This window comes from Mirounga leonina, unplaced genomic scaffold (genome assembly GCF_011800145.1).
Source record: "Mirounga leonina isolate KUSES-001 unplaced genomic scaffold, KU_Mleo_1.0 Mir_114, whole genome shotgun sequence".
In the NCBI taxonomy this organism is placed as follows: Eukaryota; Metazoa; Chordata; class Mammalia; order Carnivora; family Phocidae; genus Mirounga; species Mirounga leonina.
Window position 1 is genome coordinate 35,158,663 of NW_023270265.1, and position 22,395 is coordinate 35,181,057.

Genomic DNA, 22,395 nt, shown 5'->3' on the forward strand with positions numbered 1-22,395 from the left:
GGCGGGCGGGGCGGGGCGGGGCGAGTGGGGGAGGGGCGGGCGGGGGGCGGCGGTTGGGCAGCGTCGCTTCTAAGGAGGAGGAGGAAGGAGGGCGAGCGAGGAGGATGGCGGAGTTGGGGCTCCTGACGGTAACCCGGGGCCGCTGAGGCGGGAGGGTGGTTGTTAGTCGGTTCTTCCTGCCTTCCTTCCTACCCGTCGGGCGGTCCCGCTGGCTGTCGATAGGGGGAGGCCCCGCGCGCCCTGGGGGGCTAGAGCCGGCGGGGCCGGGGCGAGGCCCGAGGGGCTGGGGCCCTGGGAGGCGCCGCCGCCGCTGCCGCCGCCGCCGCTTTCCTGGGTGCTGTCGCAGGGAGGGCTGGGCCCTCGGAGCCGGCTCTCGTGCGGGTCCCGCAGCCGGGCGCCGAGAGTGAGCCGGCCGGCTCTGACAGCGGCCGGGGCCGGGCCTGCGGTGGCGGCGGGCGGGCGGCCGGGGCAGCGCCCGGGCGAGGGCGAGCCCGCGCGAGGGCGCGGGCCGGGGGCGCCGGGCGGACGGCCCTGCTCGGCTCTGCCCCCGGGGGCACCTGGCTCAGGCTGCGGCGCGCCCCGTGGGCGTCCGGGAGGCGTGTAAATCGGCGGGGGCCTTGGCGCAGTGCTAGTGGTGGCGGGGTGGGGTATTTCCTCGCCCGTTCCCCAAAGCCCACCACTCTCTCCCCTTCTTCTGTCCTTTCGGTGAAGAGTGGCGAGTTGGCTTTGGGTATGTTGCCTGGTGAGGCGAGTTGTAGGCATCCAAGACCGCCCTGTTGGACTTGCTTGGTGGCAGCTTCTTTCCGCGGTAGCTTTTAGGAATAGAGGAAAAGTACTCTATCTCCTCCCCTCCTCCCCTCCTCTTCTGCCCCCCCCCCCCCCAGGTCTTAACGCTGGAGGCTTCAGGACCAAACGATTTTCCCCCAGCCCCTCAGTATCCATTGTTTTGTACCATCCCCCGCCCCCGCCCCAAGCCTAGGTAGAAGCAGCATGACTTCAAACCCTTAAGTGCCCCCTCCCCCCCGTTTTTAGATCAGCAGAGGTTTTGTGTTATTATGTTAGTACGGATTTACAAACAGGTGGAATGAATACCGATTCGGGAGTTGGAAAAAAGATGCTTTTTTTGTGTGTTTTTAAGCTTTCAGTCCTTACAGTTGGTGATTTGATTTTGTCTGTAGCTTTGTATCTTAATGGGGGTGATGAGAATAAAAGAGGAAGCAATGTTTTGCAACCTACCCAAAGAAATGTTTTTTAAGTCTCTGGGGATGCTGAAGCAAAATTGGGTTGTAGATGTGTAACTGTATAGTATTTGCTTCCATCATAACTACCAACAGTCTGTAGCTTTCACCTGTGCAATTTTTTTACACTTCATGAATGTCAGCTTCTAGTATCTACTGAGAGGGATTACTGTATCTAAACTTATTTTTTGTTCTTCAGAATCCTAGGGTATACTTGTGTAACCAAGTATTTTTGTATTTAAATGTAGCATTAACACTGAAAAATTACCTTATTTTAAAGACCTCGGTTTATTAGTGTACTAATTTCTACCCTGGCCCTTCCTTCCATGCCATACCTCTTATAACTGTTAATATGTATTTGAAGAAACTTAGCTGTTGGGTACAATTTGTAACATTCATACATGTATAGTTTGAATTTATCAAGTGTTGAAGACCTTCTATGTGACAGTGACAAGTATTTTTAGAAATTCTATATATATATATAAAACACCATTCTCTACCTATGGAATTTAGATTGAATATGATAAATCTTTTTAAATACTTATTTGGACATAAGGTACACTGAAGCTTTTATTTAATTATGAATATACATTTGAAAAATCTTAGATAAGTAAAGGCTTTAAGGTTTGTAACTTTCAAATGGCTTAAATATAAAGCTAACGTAAAACTATATCCTTGAAATGCCAGTTTTGAGGGGTGGACTTAGCCTATCTGTAAGATTACTACTTTTTCTTAGGGTGTTTGTTTAGTTTTTGAAGAAACAACTACATTTACTCTCAGGTTGGCATTTGCTTATTGATCTCTCATTGTTAATACAGTTTTCAAGTGTTTTGTTAAAAGTTGTTACGGATAAAAGAGTGATATTAAGAGATCTATTAATAGCTTGCAGCTAGATTTTTAAAAAGTTTTTAAACTACCATATTCAGAAAGTTGATCAGAGCTATGTTTTGATAATTGTAGCCAGACTTGTAAAAAAAACAACTTGTGATTTACAAACCAGTTAGAAGTTTGAAACAAAAGGAACACCAAAATGATAAATTCTAGTGTTATATTGCTGGAATTGTGCTTTTTAAGTATTATTATTTCTTCAGTGACTTGGGACAGGCCTTGTCCCATGTTCAGTGAGACATAAACTAGAATTCTATGTGGAATACTCCCAAAGATGCCTTCTGAATAAGCTGCTGGGGGGTGTGTATGTGTATTTTTTATTTATTTATTTTTTAAAAATAATTTCTACACCCATCATGGGGCTTGAACTCACAACCCCAAGATCAAGAGTTGCATGCTCTTCTGACTGAGCCAGCTGGGGCGCCCCTCTGCTGGTATATTTTTTGACTTGCCTTACCCATGTGGGGGAAAGGTAAATAATACTGAATTTCTTTGTTATCCAGGCAGTCCTATTTGTTTTGAAATGCTGGATTATCAATATCTGTTGTGTGTAATTTAATATTTCTGTAAGACTTGTGTTCTTTAAACAATTTAATTTTTAGATTTTTTCTAGTAAGATATTTAAATATAAAAATAAACTTGTGTTTTTGATTAAAAATAAACAATTTGTTTGTGCAGATATAAGGATGAGTATTTTTTGGAGGTTGAAAGAATATATCTTTAGAATTCAGTTTACTATATTATGTATCATTTACGTATCATTCATGTATGAAAACAAAATCTATGCTTATAATCAAAAAACCAAACAAGAGCAGCACCCCTCCCCCCCCAACAAAACACAGTAAAACCAAACAGAATGACCCGTAAATCCTTCAGTGAGTTCTGAGGTTTATGTTTTGACCTTGGTGGAAGTGTTCTTGAATTAGTTTATAAAATATCAGTTCAGGGAGGAGAGGAAATTTAGATATAGAATAAACACTTTCCTAATAAGACTAGTAGGGAATTGGTAAATATTTTGTTGTGCATAAATTAGATAGAAATTAGCTGTAATTTAGCAGCAGAGTGATATATTAAGTACTTTCACGTGGTACGTGAGAAATGAGTACTGCAGATATTAAATCGGTTGCTTTTTTGCTTATTGTTAGACTTATACTTCATGCATTTTATATTATGTATTGGCATATTATAATTTAAGGCTAAATCTTGCATAGGCTGAATTATAAAAAAGTTGCTATCCCTGTGTTCTGAATTTTGTTTTGTCTGCTAGTTATACCACATCAAATTTAGGCCATATAAATCTTTCTGAAAATATTTTCTCTCTGACAATATACTAGTTAAAATTTTGCATTTTCCTAGCTCTGTTTACACTGACTTTTAAAATCTGAAAAATTTTTAAGTCACAAGGTGACCTATGGAATGCTTGAACTTTATATAGAGTGTTCTGAAATGTAATTGCAGTCAGTGAAGGTTGAAAGAAACAAGGATAAGTTGGAAAAACTGATTTATGTTCTAAAATACGTAATTGCATTATTTTTTAGGTAAACTAATGCTCATTCCTTGGTACTTTCCCCTGGTTCCCATCTTTTTAGTACAGCATCTTTAATTCTGCAAATCAAAATTGTAATACATAAAAAGAATATTCTAATTACAAGGGGCTCTTTAGCTTTTGAGATGTTGGTAACATATGTGCTTTCTGAGAAAGTATGAAATTCCCATTATCAAGATTTAAAAGAACTAATTAGATTTCACACTATATATCTCATTCCAACTTCTCTGAAGATCAGAACTGATTGCAAAAAGTGGTGCATGTTGTAAAAGGTAAGGGTTCTTTTATCAGAAAGAATGAACATACTGCTTGAAGTTAAAACATTAAAGGAGACCTTAAAAGTGGGTAAAATTGGTCCCTATGTGAAATGAACCTGAAAGACTTTGATGAAGTATTTTGGCTTGTCTATCTTCTAATGTTTATAGCACTGTGAACACTTAAAATTTAAGCACTTTATTTGCCCTCAAATACTATTTGTAAATTCTACAGTTTTAATTAAGTAATTTCACAGTTGATAAAGAGAAATCTTTTTTCTTTTGGTTTTTCTAATGTCTTGGAGGTAAAGTAGAAATTACTTGTTCTGACAATGATGAGATTAACTCTAAATTCTAGATATCAGTTAAATTTGCACTTTCTCAGTTTCCAGTTTTGTGTAGTACAAAACTCCTTCCTGCTTTCAAGACTGTCACAGTTTTGTAAATAGTTAAGTTAACTTTAAAATTTTGTTCTGTAAATATTTCTTACTATAATTTCACAATGTCATTGACCTTCTACTAAGTGCCATGTATGTCCCAGACTGAGGATACATAGATAAATGTTTTCTGCTTTCAGAAAGTTCAGTTTGTTGCCTGAACTGTACAAGTCAGTAGTAAATTATTTTACAGTGTGACAAGTGCTTTGATAGCAGTATATGCTGGAGAACTCAGATGAATTAAAACATAGATTGCATGTATAACCAGCAGTGCTTGCTGGAGGATAGGACTTGAACTAACTCTTGAGGGATAAGTAGGAAAGAGTGGACAGAAAAAGCATAGAAGTTAGAGATGTTAAGGTCCATTTGGAGAATTGCAGGTGAATAGCAATTTGGATTCTGTGTATGATTTAGTATTTTATTTTTTTTTTAAGATTTTATTTATTTATTTGACAGAGACACAGCGAGAGCAGGAACACAAGCAGGGGGAGTGGCAGAGGGAGAAGCAGGCTCCCTGGGAGCCCGATATGGGGCTCGATCCCAGGACCCTGGGATCATGACCTGAGCCTAAGGCAGATGCTTAACGACTGAGCCACCCGAGCACCCCTATGATTTAGTATTTTAGTAGGCATTTATGAAAGCATATATTTTTAGAGATTGTTATTTCTTGTGGGTTTTTTTTTTTTTTAATTTGGGCCTTGAACTGTGGATCTGCATGAATGTTGGAGATCTTCAAATTATTATTTAAACCTTTTAACTAAGTATATTCTTCGTTAATATTTTAATTAAATATAAGAAGAACGTATCAGCCTGATGCGGAATAATCCCCAGGTTTAGACCTTGGATAATTATGTTTCAAAGACACATTGATATTTTTTTCTCAACATTTATGCATCATGTTAAGAGTAACATTTGTGAACCTCTTTAGAACTCCGTGGTAAGTGTTTACTGTACAAACATTTAAAATTCACTCTTCTCGGGGCACCTGGCTGGTTCATTTGGAAGAGACTGCCACTCTTGATCCTGGGGTCATGAGTTCAGCCCCCTCCTTGGGTGTAGAGATGACTAAAAATAAATTAAAAAAAATAAAATTCACTCTTCTGAGAGCATTAAAAACCACCTCTTTTCATACTTATTTCAAAGTGCCGTTCTTTCCTTTGGGTGTAAGTCAGACTGTATCATCAGTTGTATCCTGGTAGAAGTCTCTGTGGCTTGTATGATATATAAGTTCTCTGAACTTGAATATTAAGTAATTTTCCATACAGTATGATTTGATGATACTCCTTTGAGGCTGTTTTTTTTTTGCCATTCCAAACTCTGTTCCCTCAAAAGTGCCATGGTTTCTCTTTTAAAATATTTCTCATACTGCTTTTTGTCCGTTGTTACTTTTGATCCTTCCAGTTATTTTTGTTATAGAAACTTGAGAAATTCCTTTTTAAAATTTTCACTGTTTAGTAACTACATTATACATTAAAAAAAAAGATTTATTTAATTATCTTGAGAGAGAGAGAGAGGGTGTGCAAGAGCCAGCAGGGGGAGGGGCAGAGGGAGAGAATCTTTCTGAGCAGACTCCCTACTGAGTGAGGAACCTGATGTAGCTTGATCCCACAGCCCGTGAGACTGGGACCTGAGATGAAACCAGGAGTCAGATGCTTAACTGACCGAGCCACCCAGGTGCCCTTACATTATAAATTATATATCACCTCATTTATCTCAAGGTTATTTATTAGGAAACTGAAACTTTCTGGTTTCATCTCCTTGGATAGATGCAAGTCCCTGCATTCTCACCTGGCTAACCCAATCACCCTTCTGGCCTCTCTGTCATATCCTTTGGGAGGCCTTCTTTGATCCTTAGAGTCCCCTGTTCTGAGGTTCTTTGGCACCTGCACTTAACTCTCTTTTAACATTTTTGTAATGATGTTTTTAATGTCTGTCTTTTTGCTGGACTGTAAGTTTCATGATAGCATCAAGTATGTCTGTCTTCTTTGCTACCATTTCTCCAGTATATAATGTCTAAACTTTGTAGGCTCCTAATAAAAAGATTAATAAAATTAACAATCTTGAGCCCCAAAACAGACCACTAAAAAGGACAAAGAGATGTCCTAGTGCTTTTGGTCCTAAGCGTATTTTCTGCTTTTAGACCCCCTCAGGCCTTAATTGAAGGCTTTTTTTCCCCCCTCATAATGTACAATTTAAAAAAGTTTAGTAACCAAATGTAAAAAGGACTGGGATATCTCCTAGAGGTCATAAGAGAGTTGAAAATGAGAGCAGGGGAAAAACACTTAAAAATCAGGTACAAAACTTTTTAAAAATGGCAGTTTAAGGCAACTTAATGTTGTGATAAACAATCTTTCAAGGCACCATTTGCTTTATATATAGTACAATATAACTAATGCTGATAGAAGATCATGAAGAAGAGATTAATTGCTGTTAGTAAATTTTGTTAAAGCTTACACAGGAGCGTGTGTTGTATTTGGGAGGGGTTTTTATCTAAAATACAATTAAAAAATTACAATGTCAAGCTTTTGTTATTGGAAAGATTTGCTTAATGAGGTGAGACATAGTAGGCACCATAAGTATTGAGTAAAATTAAGTTGAAGCAAATAATTCTCTGCAAGTACTGAATCACTGCAGTGTAAGTACTTCACAATTTGTAGAAGTAGATTTTATACCTACCATGTTTCTTTCCTTACTTAGCTATGAAATATGTAAAATTGAGTAACATGTTTTTCTTCATTAGTTTTGAATAAAAACATACCTGTTGAAATGATACGACAAAATGACATAAGTATTTCTGTAACTTTTATTCTGTTAAAAAGAGTAAGCTTTATTGTTTTTGGTATTTGTTGGTAACCTAGACTGGAAAAATTAGGTTGGGGGTTGTAATTACTTCTTTGTTAGGAACATGTGGAGTCTAACAGATTGGGTGACCTGAAAGAGATTATATTTAATTCCAATTTTGTTTATATATCTTTTGGGGTAAAGAATTCAAAATTTCACCTAAGGGCTTTAGTTCTTATTCAGATAAACTGCACTTTATCTTAGTATTGTAATCTATTGAATTCTATGATTCTGTAAGTATGGGTAGAAAAGCTGGTTATTTCTTGTTGCTAAAACAAATACTGGTTTATCTACCATGTGTTAATTAGCATTTTAAGCTCATAGAAATAGGATACTTATATACTAGGCAGCTTAAAATAGTAAGGTTTTATGATTTAATCTTGAAGACATTTATTTCTGTACTTTGGAAGTAGTGATTTGAAATTCTTAATACTAGAAATATGGCCTAGTTTCAGAACACCCACTAAGCAACTGTGGGAACTCAGCATGCTAAATGGCTTGTAGTGCTGCAGTATTTTTTAATTTTCCCCACCCCTGTTATATAATAGCTTATAGTAGTACACACAGAACATGAGTATTTGGGACAAGAACAAAGTGTATTGAAGTCTCCAAAACATGTGAGACTGTCAGGCTTTGTGTTGAGTACTAAGAAGCTAAAAAGGTGATCAAATATGATGATTACTGAGTAAATGACACACGTCAGGTGGTGATGTTTTCGGTTGCAAATAAGGCAAGAAAAGCAAGAATTGTTTTTGGGTTTGAGGAGAATGACTTTAAAAAAAAGTCACTATTTTTGAGACAAAATTTTTAAAAGTTAATTAAAATTTCTATTTAAGAAGTTTGATAGCTCTGATTTAAGCATTTCCATGATGCTTGTGTACAGGACTTAAAAATTTCAGTGGAAATAATTCTAAACATTTCCCCCAGAATGTTGTGCAGTGGAAACATTACAGCATTATGTCAGCCTATGAGAACCAGATACTGAAACTGACTGGCTATTAACTATGAAGAATGAAATCTACTAGTTCATATTCATTGTTCAGGAAAGTATGGTTGTAAAGGCATTTGATAAAACATAGCTTTGCCATCTTATTTTGTTAAAGGGACTGAGTTGATCTGCATGAATTTTAAAAGCATGCAGATGGATATTAGAGTTAAATGTTTCAATTTAAAGATTTTTATGATACAGAAAAGGAAAGACTTAATAAATTTGCTTTAAAAGTCGGCTATGTAATTCTTGTTGAGTTAGCTCTATGAGTAGTGCCTTAATGCATAACTAGTTGTATACAAAAATAAAAAGAATTGAGGCGCCTGTGTGGCACAGTGGGTTAAGCAGCTGCCTTTGGCTTGGGTCATGATCCCAGGGTCCTGGGATCCAGCCCGGAATTGGGCTCCTTCCTCAGCGGGGAGCCTGCTTCTCCCCTGCCTGCCGCTCCCCCTGCTTGTGCTTGCTTGCTCACTCGCTCTGTCAAGTAAATAAAATCTTTAAAGAAAAATAATTTACCTAGCCTTTTCTCTACCGGAATTCAATTATACCTGACATTTCTGTGTGTGCATTTAATGATAATTGATAAAATAATAATGATCCTGTGGCAAGATCTCGAAGATTTTTGTTTCATCAAAGAAACTTGAAATTAATAAAATTGAAGTTTTGCTATATTTTATTATATTCAGATTCTTTAAAAATTGATAATCTACAAGTGGTAGATTCATGTGCTAAAAATAGTTTGTTAATTAGTTCATCTTTTTCCTGACTATATCATTATCCAGTTTTTATAACTAACAATGTGATAATATTTGCATTGCTTCTGAGAGTAAAATTAAGTATTGCCAAAAGTTTTTTTCTTTCTGGCATGATTTAAATATCCTATCACTTGCTACCTGCAAAATACTAAATGATTTACATCTTTGTGGTATAAGAATTTTTTATGTCGGGGCGCCTGGGTGGCTCAGTCATTGAGCGTCTGCCTTCGGCTCCGGTCATGATCCCGGGGTTCTGTGATTGAGCACTGCATCGGGCTCCCTGCTCCACGGGAAGCCTGCTTCTCCCTCTCCCGCTCCCCCTGCTTGTGTTCCCTCTCTCGCTGTGTCTCTCTCTGTCAAATAAGTGAAATCTTAAAAAAAAAAAAAAAAAAAAAAAGAATTTTTTATGTCAAAATTTCTGTAAACTATGTGAGAACCATTTTGGGATTATAGTCACAAGATAGTACATACTAGTTGGGAACTGGTTGGATTTAATGTGTTAACCTAAAAAATAATGTTCTTTTATGTCTCTTCAAAAATGTAAGCAAGGGCTGCCTTTCAGTATTTTGAGTAGCTTCTGATGGGAGAAAGTCCTTATTAACTTTAAGTTGGGCCTGGCTGCTCACTGTATTTCTTTTTATCTTGTTTGGGGAGTATTTTTTTTTTTTTAAAGATTTTATTTATTTGAGAGAGAATGAGATAGAGCATGAGAGAGGGGAGGGTCAGAGGGAGAAGCAGACTCCCTGCTGAGCAGGGAGCCGGATGTGGGACTCGATCCCGGGACTCCAGGATCATGACCTGAGCCGAAGGCAGTCGCTTAGCCAACTGAGCCACCCAGGCGCCCCGTTTGGGGAGTATTTTTATTTTGGGATATTTAAAAAAAAATACAGAGAAATGACATTATATCCCTAAAGCCCAAAATGCATTCTGTAAATCCTATTTTAACTGACAGGGTAAGTAGATAAAATAGTTGAGCATACGGTCTTCATCTAAATAGTCTCAAAAATGGACTGTATAAATGTGAGAAAGGATATTTGCTCTCTCTTTTTTTTTTAATATTTTATTTATTTTACAGAGAGAGCACAAGCAGGGGGAGCAGCAGGGGCAAAGGGAGAGGGAGAAGCAGGCTCCTCGCTGAGCAGGGAGCCTGATGCAGGGCTCGATTCCAGTACCCCGGGATCATGACCTGAGCTGAAGGCGGCCGCGTAACTGACTGAGCCACCCAGGCGCCCCTGCTCTATTTTTTTTTTAAAGTAGGCTCCACACCCAACATGGGGCTTGAACTCACGACCCTGAGATCGAGTCAAATGCTCTATCAATTGAGCCAACCAGGTGCAAATATGCTCTGTAATAATGGCAACTTGCCAAATGCTGATTCTTAAATTTAAGATACCTACCTTGAGACCACACATCCTCTAATCTTGCTATGTATAATACATTTATTTTTGTTTACATTTTTCTGACAGTTTCTGATAATTTATAGAGTGAGTAATGGAAAGGATTTATAATCAGATAAGACCTAGTGAAGGAGTGTGAGTTTATACATATAAAAATGAAGCAGAGAAAGTTAATTTAATGTTTAGCTTTAAAATGCTGAAAATCATTTGTTTTTTAAATTGAAAATACTTTATAGAATACTGTAGTCATCTTAGTGCATATAAACTAAGATAGCAATTACATTTTCTCTTTTTCCTTTACACTGATAATTAGGTAATCAACTTTTTTCTTTATTGCCCATTTGCACATGGTAAATGAAAAGTAACCTATATTTGGAGAATACTTAAGTTGTGTGTGACATGTTTTGAGTTCCTTGGCAAAAAAGGCAGTTAAAGCAAACATTCACAGGTCAGTCTTTTTAGGAGAGTTGTTTGGGTGGCATAAGAGCTTTTAAGAGAATGTTTGGCCAAGGTATTTGATGTTTACTATTATCTCTTAGGTCCATTGAGACATTTAAATCCCTCCTACCCCACCCCTGGCTTTTATTTTGAGGCTTTGCTGTAGAATCTTGCAATTTTTATATATGGTGAGTTGAAGTGTTGTCCAGGAGAGCTGTAATCCCAATTATGGCTTATATTGTGGGTTGGGTAAACAGGAATTTGCAGTTCTTTGCTCAAAACTTTGCCCAAAACTTTGCCCAGAATCAAAATTTCATAATCTTAGGCTTTTCCATAAGAAGAAATGTAGATTTCTTTAAAAACTCTTACGTATTCACTACTATGTAAAATAAATTAGTCCTATCTCTCCCTGCCGGTCCAAACAATTCATCTTACCTCCTCACCAAAGCGGAAAAAAGTTAAATGAATGAATTTGAAGGTGCTATAATTCTATACTCTTGACATAATTCTTATTAGCATGGGTAGTATAGAGCATTTTATTTTTTCAGTTATTTCTTTACCCTCCATGAAAACTACCCTTATCTCAGGTTCATTCACGCTATTTAAGAATGTATTTTTTTCCATTTTTGTATGAATAATAACATTCCTTTGGCATGTTAATTTGGGGTGCTTTTTTGATCTTTGGTCTTCCAGTTTTCAAGATTCCTTTTTAACTCTTTACAAAAAAATGGATATATGATTTGGAGGGGAGAATAGTTTATTTTTGTCCTTTAAACTTTTCAAAAATAAGGAGTGTTTCAGATACTTATAAACAAAGGAAAATACAATTGAAATCTTGTCATTTTTAGGTGTTTATATCAAAATCGGCGTGACTTAGAGTTAATTTTAAGTAGAATTTAGGGAAACTAAGCATGGGACGAGGGTTTTGTCTATTGTTCGACTGTCTTCATTCAACAAGTGCTTACTGAGCACTTACTGTGTACTTAATAAAAAGTTCGTAACACCTTTGAAGTTGTAGAGTAAAAATTGCTTTTTTGTGTAAGGTGCCTGCTGCCTAGTAGGGTAGATAAAACCAAGGGAATAGATACTTATAATTATTTCAGTAAATATAACTGCTATGTATACTAGGTATTGTTTCTAAGTACTAGAATGCTACTGTGAAAAAGGCAAAAGTGTCCCTATTTTCCCATTACTTTAAATGAGGGAGTCAAGATAGCTAACCTGGCGCTTATACAGTGTGATAAATATTCTGATGGGGCAGTTTTAAGTGGGAGCGAGCTTAGGAGGGTGTATTCAGAAAGGCTTTTGAGTGATCACAAAAGTCTTCCCAACCTCTAAGCTGAGATCTGAAGAATACATAAGAGTTAGCTCAGTGAAGAACTCAACCTATGTTTCTGACAGGAGGAAATAACTTACGTAGAGTCTTGGCAACAGGAGATAGCAGGACCTGATAGAGGATCTGAAAGAAGTTCATGTGACCTGAATGCAAGGTGGGAAGTACTGGAGTTGTAGCAGAAGTAAGTGGGGGGGACGCCTGGGTGGCTCCGTCGGTTGTCTGCCTTCAGCTCAGGTCATGAACCCAGTGTCCTGGGATCAAGTGCCGCATCAGGCTCCTTGCTCAGTGGGGAGCCTGCTTCTCCCTCTGCCTCTGCTGCTCCCCCAGCTTGTACCCACACTGTCAAATAAATAAAATCTTTAAAAAGAAAAAAAAAATAATTGGGGGCCAGGTCTTGAAAGGCTTGGTAAGAATTGGATTTTATCCTGAGGGCTAGGTTTGTGGGGGACCACCCACCCTCTCCCAAGTGTTTTAAATTGGACAGTAACCTGATTAGATTTGAGTATTTGAAAGATTACTGTAATTACAGTAGTGATTAGGTTAGGAAAAGGATGGTGGGATTGATGTGGTGAGACCAGTTACAAAGCTGTTAGAGAATTTAGTATACCCTGGAGCAGGGTAGTGGCAGTGAGAATAAAGAAAAGTTGAAGAGTCAGGAGAACTTTTAGAAGGATGGATAGATAGGAGTTGGTGATTGTTAGAATACGAGAATTGGAGAGAGAAGAGTCAGGGTGACTGCAGGATTCTGGACCCGTTCCCACCCTTTTTAGTTGATTTCTCCTAAGATGTTATCTCTTTAAGGAACCTAATTTCTCCAACCTCCAAGCCTGGTTTAAGTTCCTTCTCTTTGTGCTTCAGCAGCTCTTACCTCACTATGTTCTTGCCTTTTCCACTTGTTTATAAGCTTACAGGCAAGTACTGTGCCTTATTATTGCATACTTTGCACCTTGCACAGTGCATAACACTTAGTATGTATTAAATAAAATACCTGAATGAAAATATAGTTTTTTTGGGTATGGAGCCCAACATGGGGCTTGAACTTGGGACCCTGAGATCAAGACCTGAGCTGAGATCAAGAGTTGGACCCTTAACTGAGCCACTGAAAATACAGTGTTTATATTTACAGCTGGAGGAAAAAAGCTGTTTTTCTGAAGTGTCAGTATCCAGAAACTTAGTTTATAACTTCAGTGTGAATCAGACCAGTCCATGCACTTTTGAGTATCTTTTGTAAAGATGTTATAATTCAGATCTGAAGTGCTGGATATATTCTTCGTGGGCTGTCATGAACTAATGCATATGGGCTTTGATTATTACGTTGACCTCCTCTTGTATTACACATTCAAGTTTTCTTTAAAAATAAATTTTTAATTCGCTTTATCCTTTGTCAGTTTAAAAGTCAACATAACCAAACTATCACTGTTAGAATTTTTTGTTTCAAATGAAAATAGCTTTTTTTCCTCCCTGATTATAAAAGGAATCAATACTTACTTTATACATTTAAAAAAATAATAGAGATAAAGTGACAAAACATCCTAATACTTACCAAGGATAAATATTGCTATCATTTGATGAGTGTTGTAGACTTTTCAGATTTTATATATATTTATGAATGCTATGATTAAGTTAAAAGCCATCCACAGAGAGGAAATATATATGACATAAATATGTAAGAAAAGGTAGTAGTATCCTTCATATGAAGAATCCTGATAATTAGTATATAACCAAATAACTCATAGAAATGGGGTCTTAAATTCCTATGGGCAGGTAACATAAATGAATGACCACAGTAAGGTTGAGTTGTGGGGCACAGCTTCTATTCAGTACCAGTTGCTTCTTGTATTAAGAAATGTTGACCCAGTAGTGCTCCAATTTTTTTTTTTTTAATTTTTAATGAGAAGTAAAGGTCTGGATTGTAGTGAAGTTTACAATTATTAAATATTGGCAAATGAAAAAACTATGTTTGTTAAATGTAGTAGCCATGGTCTCTGTTTTGTTACTACTACTTACAGTGGAAGAATGGAAAGATTTGGGGGCACCTGGGTGGCCCATTCGGTTGAGTGTCTGCTTTCTGCTGGGGTCGTGATCTCGGAGTGCCTGGATCGAGTCCCGCATGCAGCTCCCTACTTAGCAGGGAATCTGCTTCTCCCTTTCCCTTTACTTCTCCCCTGCTTATGTTAGCTCACTCTCTCAAATAAATAAATTTTTGTTGTTGTTTTTTTTTATCAAATAAATAAAAATCTTAAAAAAAAATTGCCCTCACTAACCAAGGAAATGTAGATTAAAATATATCATTTTTCATACATCAGGTTGATGGAAATGAAAAAGATTGAAAATAATGGCAAGATTGGGAGAGTATAAATTGATGCAGTCTCTTTCAAAGAGACCAATTGGAATTACCTATAAATATTAAAATGCATATTAGTTTTGACCAAATACTTTTTTTTTTTTAAAGATTTTATTTATTTATTTGAGAGACAGAGAATGAGAGACAGAGAGCATGAGAGGGAGGAAGGTCAGAGGGAGAAGCAGACTCCCCGCCGAGCAGGGAGCCTGATGCGGGACTCGATCCCGGGACTCCAGGACCATGACCTGAGCCGAAGGCAGTCGCTTAACCAACTGAGCCACCCAGGCGCCCTTGACCAAATACTTTTGCTTTCAGGAATCTGCCTTACAGAAATATTAGTTCCTACATGTGAAGATTTATGCTCAACAAACACTATTTATTGGCCAAAAAAATTATATATATACATATATATATTTTTTAATTTAAAGTAAATGAAGGGGGGTGCCTGAGTGGCTCCGTTGGTTAAGTGACCCACTCTTGATTTTGGCTCAGGTCATGGTATCAGGGTTCTGGGATTGAGCCCTGTGTATGGGATTGAGCCCTGTGTTGGGCTCCACGTTCAGTATGGAGTCTTATTGGATTCTCTCTGCCCCTCTGCCCCTCCACCCTCCAGCACACACACGCACGCTCTCTCTCAAATAAAATCTTAAAAAAAAAAAAAAAGTAAATGAAAAAAGGCAAATAGAAACAAAATGTCAGTTGATATGAGAATGGTTAAGTAAATTATCGTATAGTTACAGCACAAGTCATAGCAATGAAAAGAAATGAAGTACATCTGCATTCTTGTATGGAAAGAGTCCATAATTCACTGTTTACCATTTAACGCAAAGTGGACAATTTTTTTTTTAAAGATTTTATTTATTTATTCATGAGAGACAGAGACAGAGAGAGAGAAGCAGAGGGAGAAGCAGGCTCCCAAGGAGCAGGAAGCCTGATGCGGGACTCGATCCCAGGACCCTGAGATCATGACCTGAGCCGAAGGCAGACGCTTAACCATCTGAGCCACCCAGGCGCCCCAAAGTGGACAATTTTATACATAAATTATACATTATATACATTATATGCATAAATTATACATCTATAATACAATATATGTATGCTATTATTTTAAATGTCTGTATGATATTCTATTGTTTTTTTTTTATTTTATTATGTTAGTCACCATACAATACATCATTGGTTTTTGATGTGGTGATCCACGATCCATTGTTTTCGTATGATATTCTATTGTGTGGCACTATAATTTATTGAGACTATTGATGTACATGTAGATTATTTCCAGTGTTGTGCTATGTATATGCACATTGCTGTGAACACTTTTTTTGCAAATGTCTTTGTAGTGTTGTCTCCAAAGATAAATTTTTTATTTTATATTGTAACATTACACATCTGAACTCTTGTAGATGCTTTAGGGAAATACATTTGTCTCTGAGAGTATAATTTATGACCTCTGATCTGAGTAAATGTACCTTAGGCAGAGTAGTCGGGGAACTAACCAGAAAAGTAGTACTGTGTTCAGTGAACTTAAATTCTTTATAGAGTTTTTAAATTTAAGTAGTAATTTTTATCTAGTCATTACATGCTTATGGTACAAAATCTAAAAGATACAGAAGTGTAAAGCAAATCTTTCACTCTGCAACCTCTTCTGCTTAGTTTCCCTTACTGGGAAACCACTACCAGTTTTGTGTGTACTTCCACAGATATTTTATACATATATAGGTATAGATTTTTTTTTCATTAACGGTAGCTTATGATGCTGTTCTGCAGCTAGATTTTTCTCTCTTTTAACTATAAGAAATCTAATACTTAAACAGTCCTCTGTATGTTGTAGGTCCTGTACTAACACGTTTTTTGGTATTCATTGTTAATCTTTATCACAGCCTTGAGAGGCAGGTAATATTATTACCCCTTCATACAGAGAAGGAAACTGAGGCACAGAAACTTGAACATGTTAGTAAGTTGGGAAGCTGGAGGGTTTGGTTCTCCCAAGAGTGGCAGAGCCTTTCTTTACCAGTAGTAGCTAGTATGCTTTGCTGTCTCACTTGTTTCATACTGGTACTTGGTTGTTGCAGCATTTTTTTTTAGTAATTATGTAGTATATTAGTGAATAAACTTAATTTATCTAACCATAACAGAGGGCCCTTGTTGATGGACATTTAGATTGTTTCAATATATTGCTGTTACAAATAGTGCTACAGTGAGTATCTTTGTGTGAATGTAATGCCTGTGTTACTTGAGTCTGCCTGTGCTTCATTTTCATCCTTTCAAATTGGGGCAGGGGGAGTATGGATCTTTTATTCATACGGTTATGTTTTGTTTTATGATCTAACCTGAGACTTTTTTTTTTTTTAAAGATTTTATTTATTTATTTGAGACAGAATGAGAGAGAGAGAGAGAGCTCATGAGATGGGGGAGGGTCAGAGGGAGAAGCAGGCTCCCCGCCGAGTAGGGAGCCCGATGTGGGACTCGATCCCGGGACTCCAGGATCATGACCTGAGCCGAAGGCAGTCGCTTAACCGACTGAGCCACCCAGGCACCCTAACCTGAGACTTTTAATGAGTGTATTTAGCTTGCCTATATTTATTACAGCATTATTATTACAGCTCATTTCCTCATCTTTTAAGAACTAAAGGTGTAACAGTTGCAGTATATGTAAAGGTGTAAAGCAGCATAAAGCAGTGCAGTATAAAGGTGTAAGCATAACTCAGTCCATTTCCTCTCCATTGTTGGGGATTGTAACATTTACATTATACTCTGTAGCCATAAATTTTTCTTTCTTTTTTTTCCCCCCAGTCTAAGGCCAATAATTAAATGGACTCTGTGCTCAAAACTTGTCCTTTTTTCGTGGTTTTTCTTTTTATCCTTTGGATAGTTGAATTTTGTCAATTAGTATTTTCTTCAAGAGCAGTTCATAGGAAAGGTATTCCTTGAGTTCTTTCATATTCAGTGCTATTTAACTATTGCTTTTATGCTGAACTGTATTGTTAGACTGGATATATATTCTCGAGTCATACTTTTTTCCCCTTGAAGTTCTTATAGGTATTGCTGTACTGTTTTTAGCATTGAGTCCTTCCTTCTCTCCATTTTTTTGGGTAGTAATGATGTTGCCTAGGTTCTCAAAGAATTCTGTTATTTATTTATGTATTTATTTTTAAGTAATCTCTACGCCCATTGTTGGGCTTGAAATCACAACCCTGAGATCAAGAGTCACATGTTCTAAAAAAAAAAAGGCGCATGCTCTATGGACCAAGCCAGCCTGGTGCTTCACAAAAATTCGCTTTGAAGTACAATAATTTTTTGCTTAGGAAAAGATGTACCCTTTTTCTTGTTCAGTTCTGACTCTCCTGTGTCAGTAATGTCAGATGAAGTCTGTGAAACCTTCACGTGTGCCAAACAAGGGGTTGTTGGGCTTACCCGTCTGGCTATGCCATGTACACTTTAGAGAACTGAGCTGTGATACTTTTGAGATGTGAAGCTGCAAACCTCTCTTGCTTGAGATCTGCCAGCATCCCTCTCTACCTTCACTGCATATGGCAGCCTTTCTCATATATGTGGTTAGGGATGTCTCTTGCTTAGGGATGCAGATGTAGATTTTGCTTCTGTTTCTCATTGTTCTAGTTGTTTTGAGATTTTTTTTCAAGAGGAGAAGGTGGCTACACCATCTATACGTTGCCATTTTCACCAGAAATTGTAAAGGCTGTAGGCCCAGTTTTATCAGAATTAAGATCATTTATTAAGTATAAGGAATAAAATGTATGCTGATGTAGTTTTCTGAAAGCCAAAACCAGTTCATTTATAGAAGTTCTTTTCGATCAAATATTTTAATTAAAAAAATCACGGGGCTCCTGAGTGGCTGAGTCCATTAAGTGTCTGCCTTCAGCTCAGGTCATGATCCCACAGGCCTGGGATCAAGCCCCATGTTGGGGCTCTCTGCTCAGTGGGGAGCCTGCTTCTCCTTCTCCCTCTGCCTACCCCTCTCCCTGCTTGTACTCTCTGTCTCAGTCAAATAAATAAAATCTTTTTAAAAAATCACAATGTAACATTCAAGTTTGATTATATCACTTAATTTGTATTTATGAAGCCTTGTACATTACAAAGCATCAAGAATGAAACTAAAAACTAATGCCTCTAGTTAGAGTGTTCATTAGTTCTTTAATTTTAGGTGTTGATTCCTTTTTCAGTTGGATTTGAAAATCAACTTTTTTTTTTTTTAAGTAAGCTGTACACCCAGTGTGAGGCTTGAACTTATGGCCCTCAAATCAAGAGTTGCATGCTCTACCAACTGAGCCAGCCAGGCACCCTTAAAAATTGAACTTTTTTTATATATACATGGTAGAGTTTTATTTATTTATTTATTTTTTAAAAAGATTTTATTTATTTATTTGACAGAAACACAGCGAGACAGGGAATACAATCAGGGGGAGCCCGATGTGGGGCTCGATCCCAGGACCCTGGGACCATGACCTGAGCTGAAGGCAGACGCTTAACGACTGAACCACCCAGGCACCCCCGTAGATTTTTAAAAAAATTTTAAGTCTTGGGCGCCTGGGTGGCTCAGATGGTTAAGCGTCTGCCTTCGGCTCAGATCATGGTCCCAGGGTCCTGGGATCGAGTCCCACATTGGGCTCCCTGCTCCTTGGGAGCCTGTTTCTCCCTCTGCCTCTCTCTCTCTCTCTTTCTGTCTCTCATGAATAAATAAATCTTTAAAAAAAAAAAAAAATTAAGTCTTTTGGTGTAATACGTTTTAGCGCTGGAATAATCTGGTATTCTGAATGGCATCTTGTTTTTTTAAGAGAAATGTCTATTTTTTTAGTGGCTCTATTAAAAGAAATATGTTCAAAAAAATCTTGGTAGCTGGGGACAAGCTTTCTTCTTTTCTGATTTGAACATAATCTTGTATTAATTTGACCTAGTTCTGTTTTACCTATCCTTTGTCCATTAGCAAGAGCAGGGTGACTGCTCAGAGAAACGAATTATTTTTTCCATCCCATTCCTTCTGTGTGATGGAATATATTACTTTGTTAGCCTCAAATACAAATACATTCCAATAGCCTCACAAAATTTTAACGCCTGCTGGATTGTTGGAATAGATTTCAGTGTTAAGTCTTTGTTATTCCAGTTATTTTTTAAATAAATTTTGTTTTTTTTTAAAGATTTTATTTATTAGAGAGAGAATGAAAGACCGAGCAAGGGAGCACAAGCAGGGGGAGCGGCAGAGAGAGAGAGGGAGAAGCAGGCTTCCCGCTGAGCAGGGAGCCCAATGTGGGACTCAGTCCCAGGACCCTGGGATCACGACCTGAGCCGAAGGCAGACGCTTAACCGACTGAGCCATCCAGGAGCCCCTGTTACTCCAATTATTGATTACTCCAATGTTTTTTTAAAATTTCAAATTAACTAAAGTTTTGTAAAATTCTATCAGTGTTCTAATTTCTCTCATGCTGACCTGTACTTATTACTAAATATTTGCACTTAGGGCACTTGAAACTCTATGAGATTTTATAGATATTCCTTAGAAGAGGTTTTTTGATCCAAATGTATTGGGAAATCTTGTATATTCTATTCTCCATCACAGAGTTCATTATTATATCAGAAAAGGATAATTGCTGCTATAAAGACACAATATAGTTATGTTTGAAAAACATCTCATCCTAACTATAAACCTGTTTAACCATGGAAGTAGATGTTGTAGAAATACATTTCGGGAAATGCTAAGAATGTATTACAGAACATTTTCAGGTAAACATGTTAGGGTATTCCAAAATATCTGTTTAAATATGGATAAATGATAACTACTGTCCCAGTTTGTGAACATACCAAACACAATTATGTTAGTATCTTTACTATAATTCTAAGGGTTTGTTTTTTGACCTGGACGTTTTGTTAGAATTGTTCTTCCAGTCTGAAAGTACTTCTCGAGTACCTACTATGTGTTGAAGACCCAATATTGGTCCTTAGAACTACGTTCTGCTAAGACTTAGCAGTAGGAGTTTTAGAGCCTTAAGGCACCTATGAGATCATGTAGCCCCTTAAACTCATATTTCAGATAAAAAATTGAGGCCTTTACGCCACCTGGGTGGCTCAGTTGAATGTCTGACTCTTGGTTTTGTCTCAGGTCATGATCTTGGGGTCATGGGATTGACCCCTACATCGGGCTTCACCCTCGGCCAGAGTCTGTTTGACCTTCTCCCTCTGCTCTCCCCTCACCCCCCTCTCTCTCTTAAATAAATAAAATCTTTTTAAAAATCTTTAAGAAAAAGAGTTAATAAAAAATAAAAAAAACTGAGGCCTTTAAGTATAGTTATGCTCAGAGGGTCACATTGCAGTTTGTCAAGGAATTTGGAATCCAAACTGTACAGCTCCAGATCTTTTGGTCTTTTTTTTACTGCATTTTCTTTTCAGTATATTACTTTTAATCACATTCCTTTTGAGATAGAAATTAGGAAGGAGATAGATCCATTTAACATGAAAATTTAGGGTAGAGTTTGAGTTAAGTTATAAGGTGGGTCATATTTACTATAAATTTAATTTAATACTTCCCAAGGAAGTTTCTGGATATCTGTGTCTCCCTTCACATACTGAATTACTCTCTTCCTTTTAGTTAAGAGAAAAATAGTTTTAAAATAAGCATGTACTCTTAATATTACTAATAAGGACTAGGTAGTGCTCGTTTTTTTTTTTTTTTAAGATCTACTTATTTTAGAGAGTGTGCAGGCATGTGTGAGTGAGGGGGAGGGGCAGAGGAAGAGACTCTTCAAGCAGACTCCCTGCTGAGCGTGGAGCATGTCTTGGGGCTCAGTCTTGTGACCCATGAGATCATGACCTGAGCCAAAACCAAGTGTTGGTCGCTCAACCAACTGAGCCACCCAGGTACCCCTAGTACTAGTTTTTAATAATTGGTGCATGGGTCAAGAATGCATGAGTCAGGTTCTCTTCTAAATTGAGCTGCATCATCACTTCCTAGTGGTCAGTTATGGAAACAATTATTTATATATTCTATTAATGGAAAAGTGGACCTAAATGATTATAGAATTAAGCTCTGACATACTGTTTAAATTATAAAATACATTCTTTTTGTCATACTTTTCAAGAAGATGCAACTCAGTAGAAAATAATTGAACTCAAGGTTATGTGACTTATGCATTAAGACATATAATATATTATTGGAAGAAATTTATCTTTTAAGTGCCGGAATGTTCCATAAAGTACTAGTGTGGCCTATAGAATTAGGTCTTAGATGAGAGGGAGATAATTTTTTAAAGATATTTAGATTTTCTGTGTTTTGTTGGTCTTTTTAGCCAACATTTCCTCAAACTGTAGAAAGCAATAATATCTTTTCAAATCTTGTTCTGTCAAAAATTTTCCTTGGTTCATGTGTCAAATCCTGGTTATTTACATCATTATTTATAGTTATTTAATGTATTCTGAAATAGTATAGACATGGGTTTTGGAATCAGAACTATGTTAGTCTTATGACTTTGCTTTATGGTCTGTGTAATCTTTAACAAGTCACTTGATTGCTCTTGAGCCTCTGTTTCCTTATCTATAAATGGGGATTAAATTGCCTCAGAATTGTTGCAAGGGCTTAATGAAGTAACAGCTGAAAGCACCTAGCACAGTGCTTGGCATATAATAAATACTCAGAAAATATTATCTGTTGCTGCTCATGATGTTATTGTCAGATTCACACCATACTATTGGGCAAATAATTTAACTTCCATAAATCTTGGTTAACTTATCTATTAATGGGAAGAATACCACTTTGGTTACCTACTTCACAGGGTTATTTTGGAAATCAAGTGTTATCATGTGATAGTAGTTTATAAACTCTCAACCTGTCTGAGCTGAGGTAACAAGTCTTGTACCATTAGGAACTGGGCAGGTAAAAGCAGAGCGAATGGAGATCTGCTTTTTGGGAAAGGATTTAGCTGAGGGC

The 22,395-nt window shown here is 37.4% G+C and overlaps 1 protein-coding gene across 2 annotated transcripts in view; it reads left to right on the forward strand.

Moving 5' to 3' along the window:
• The window catches only part of SHOC2 (SHOC2 leucine rich repeat scaffold protein), a 92,671-nt gene that overhangs the window by 672 nt on the left and 69,604 nt on the right, over positions 1-22,395 (forward strand). The window contains exon 1 of one of the 2 annotated variants that reach the window (XM_035028858.1): positions 59-128. The exons of the other annotated variant lie outside the window; for it this stretch is intronic. The gene's annotated coding sequence lies outside the window, so the exon portion shown is untranslated. Of the gene's footprint in view, positions 1-58; positions 129-22,395 lie in introns of those variants that run through there. 2 annotated transcript variants of the gene reach the window in all.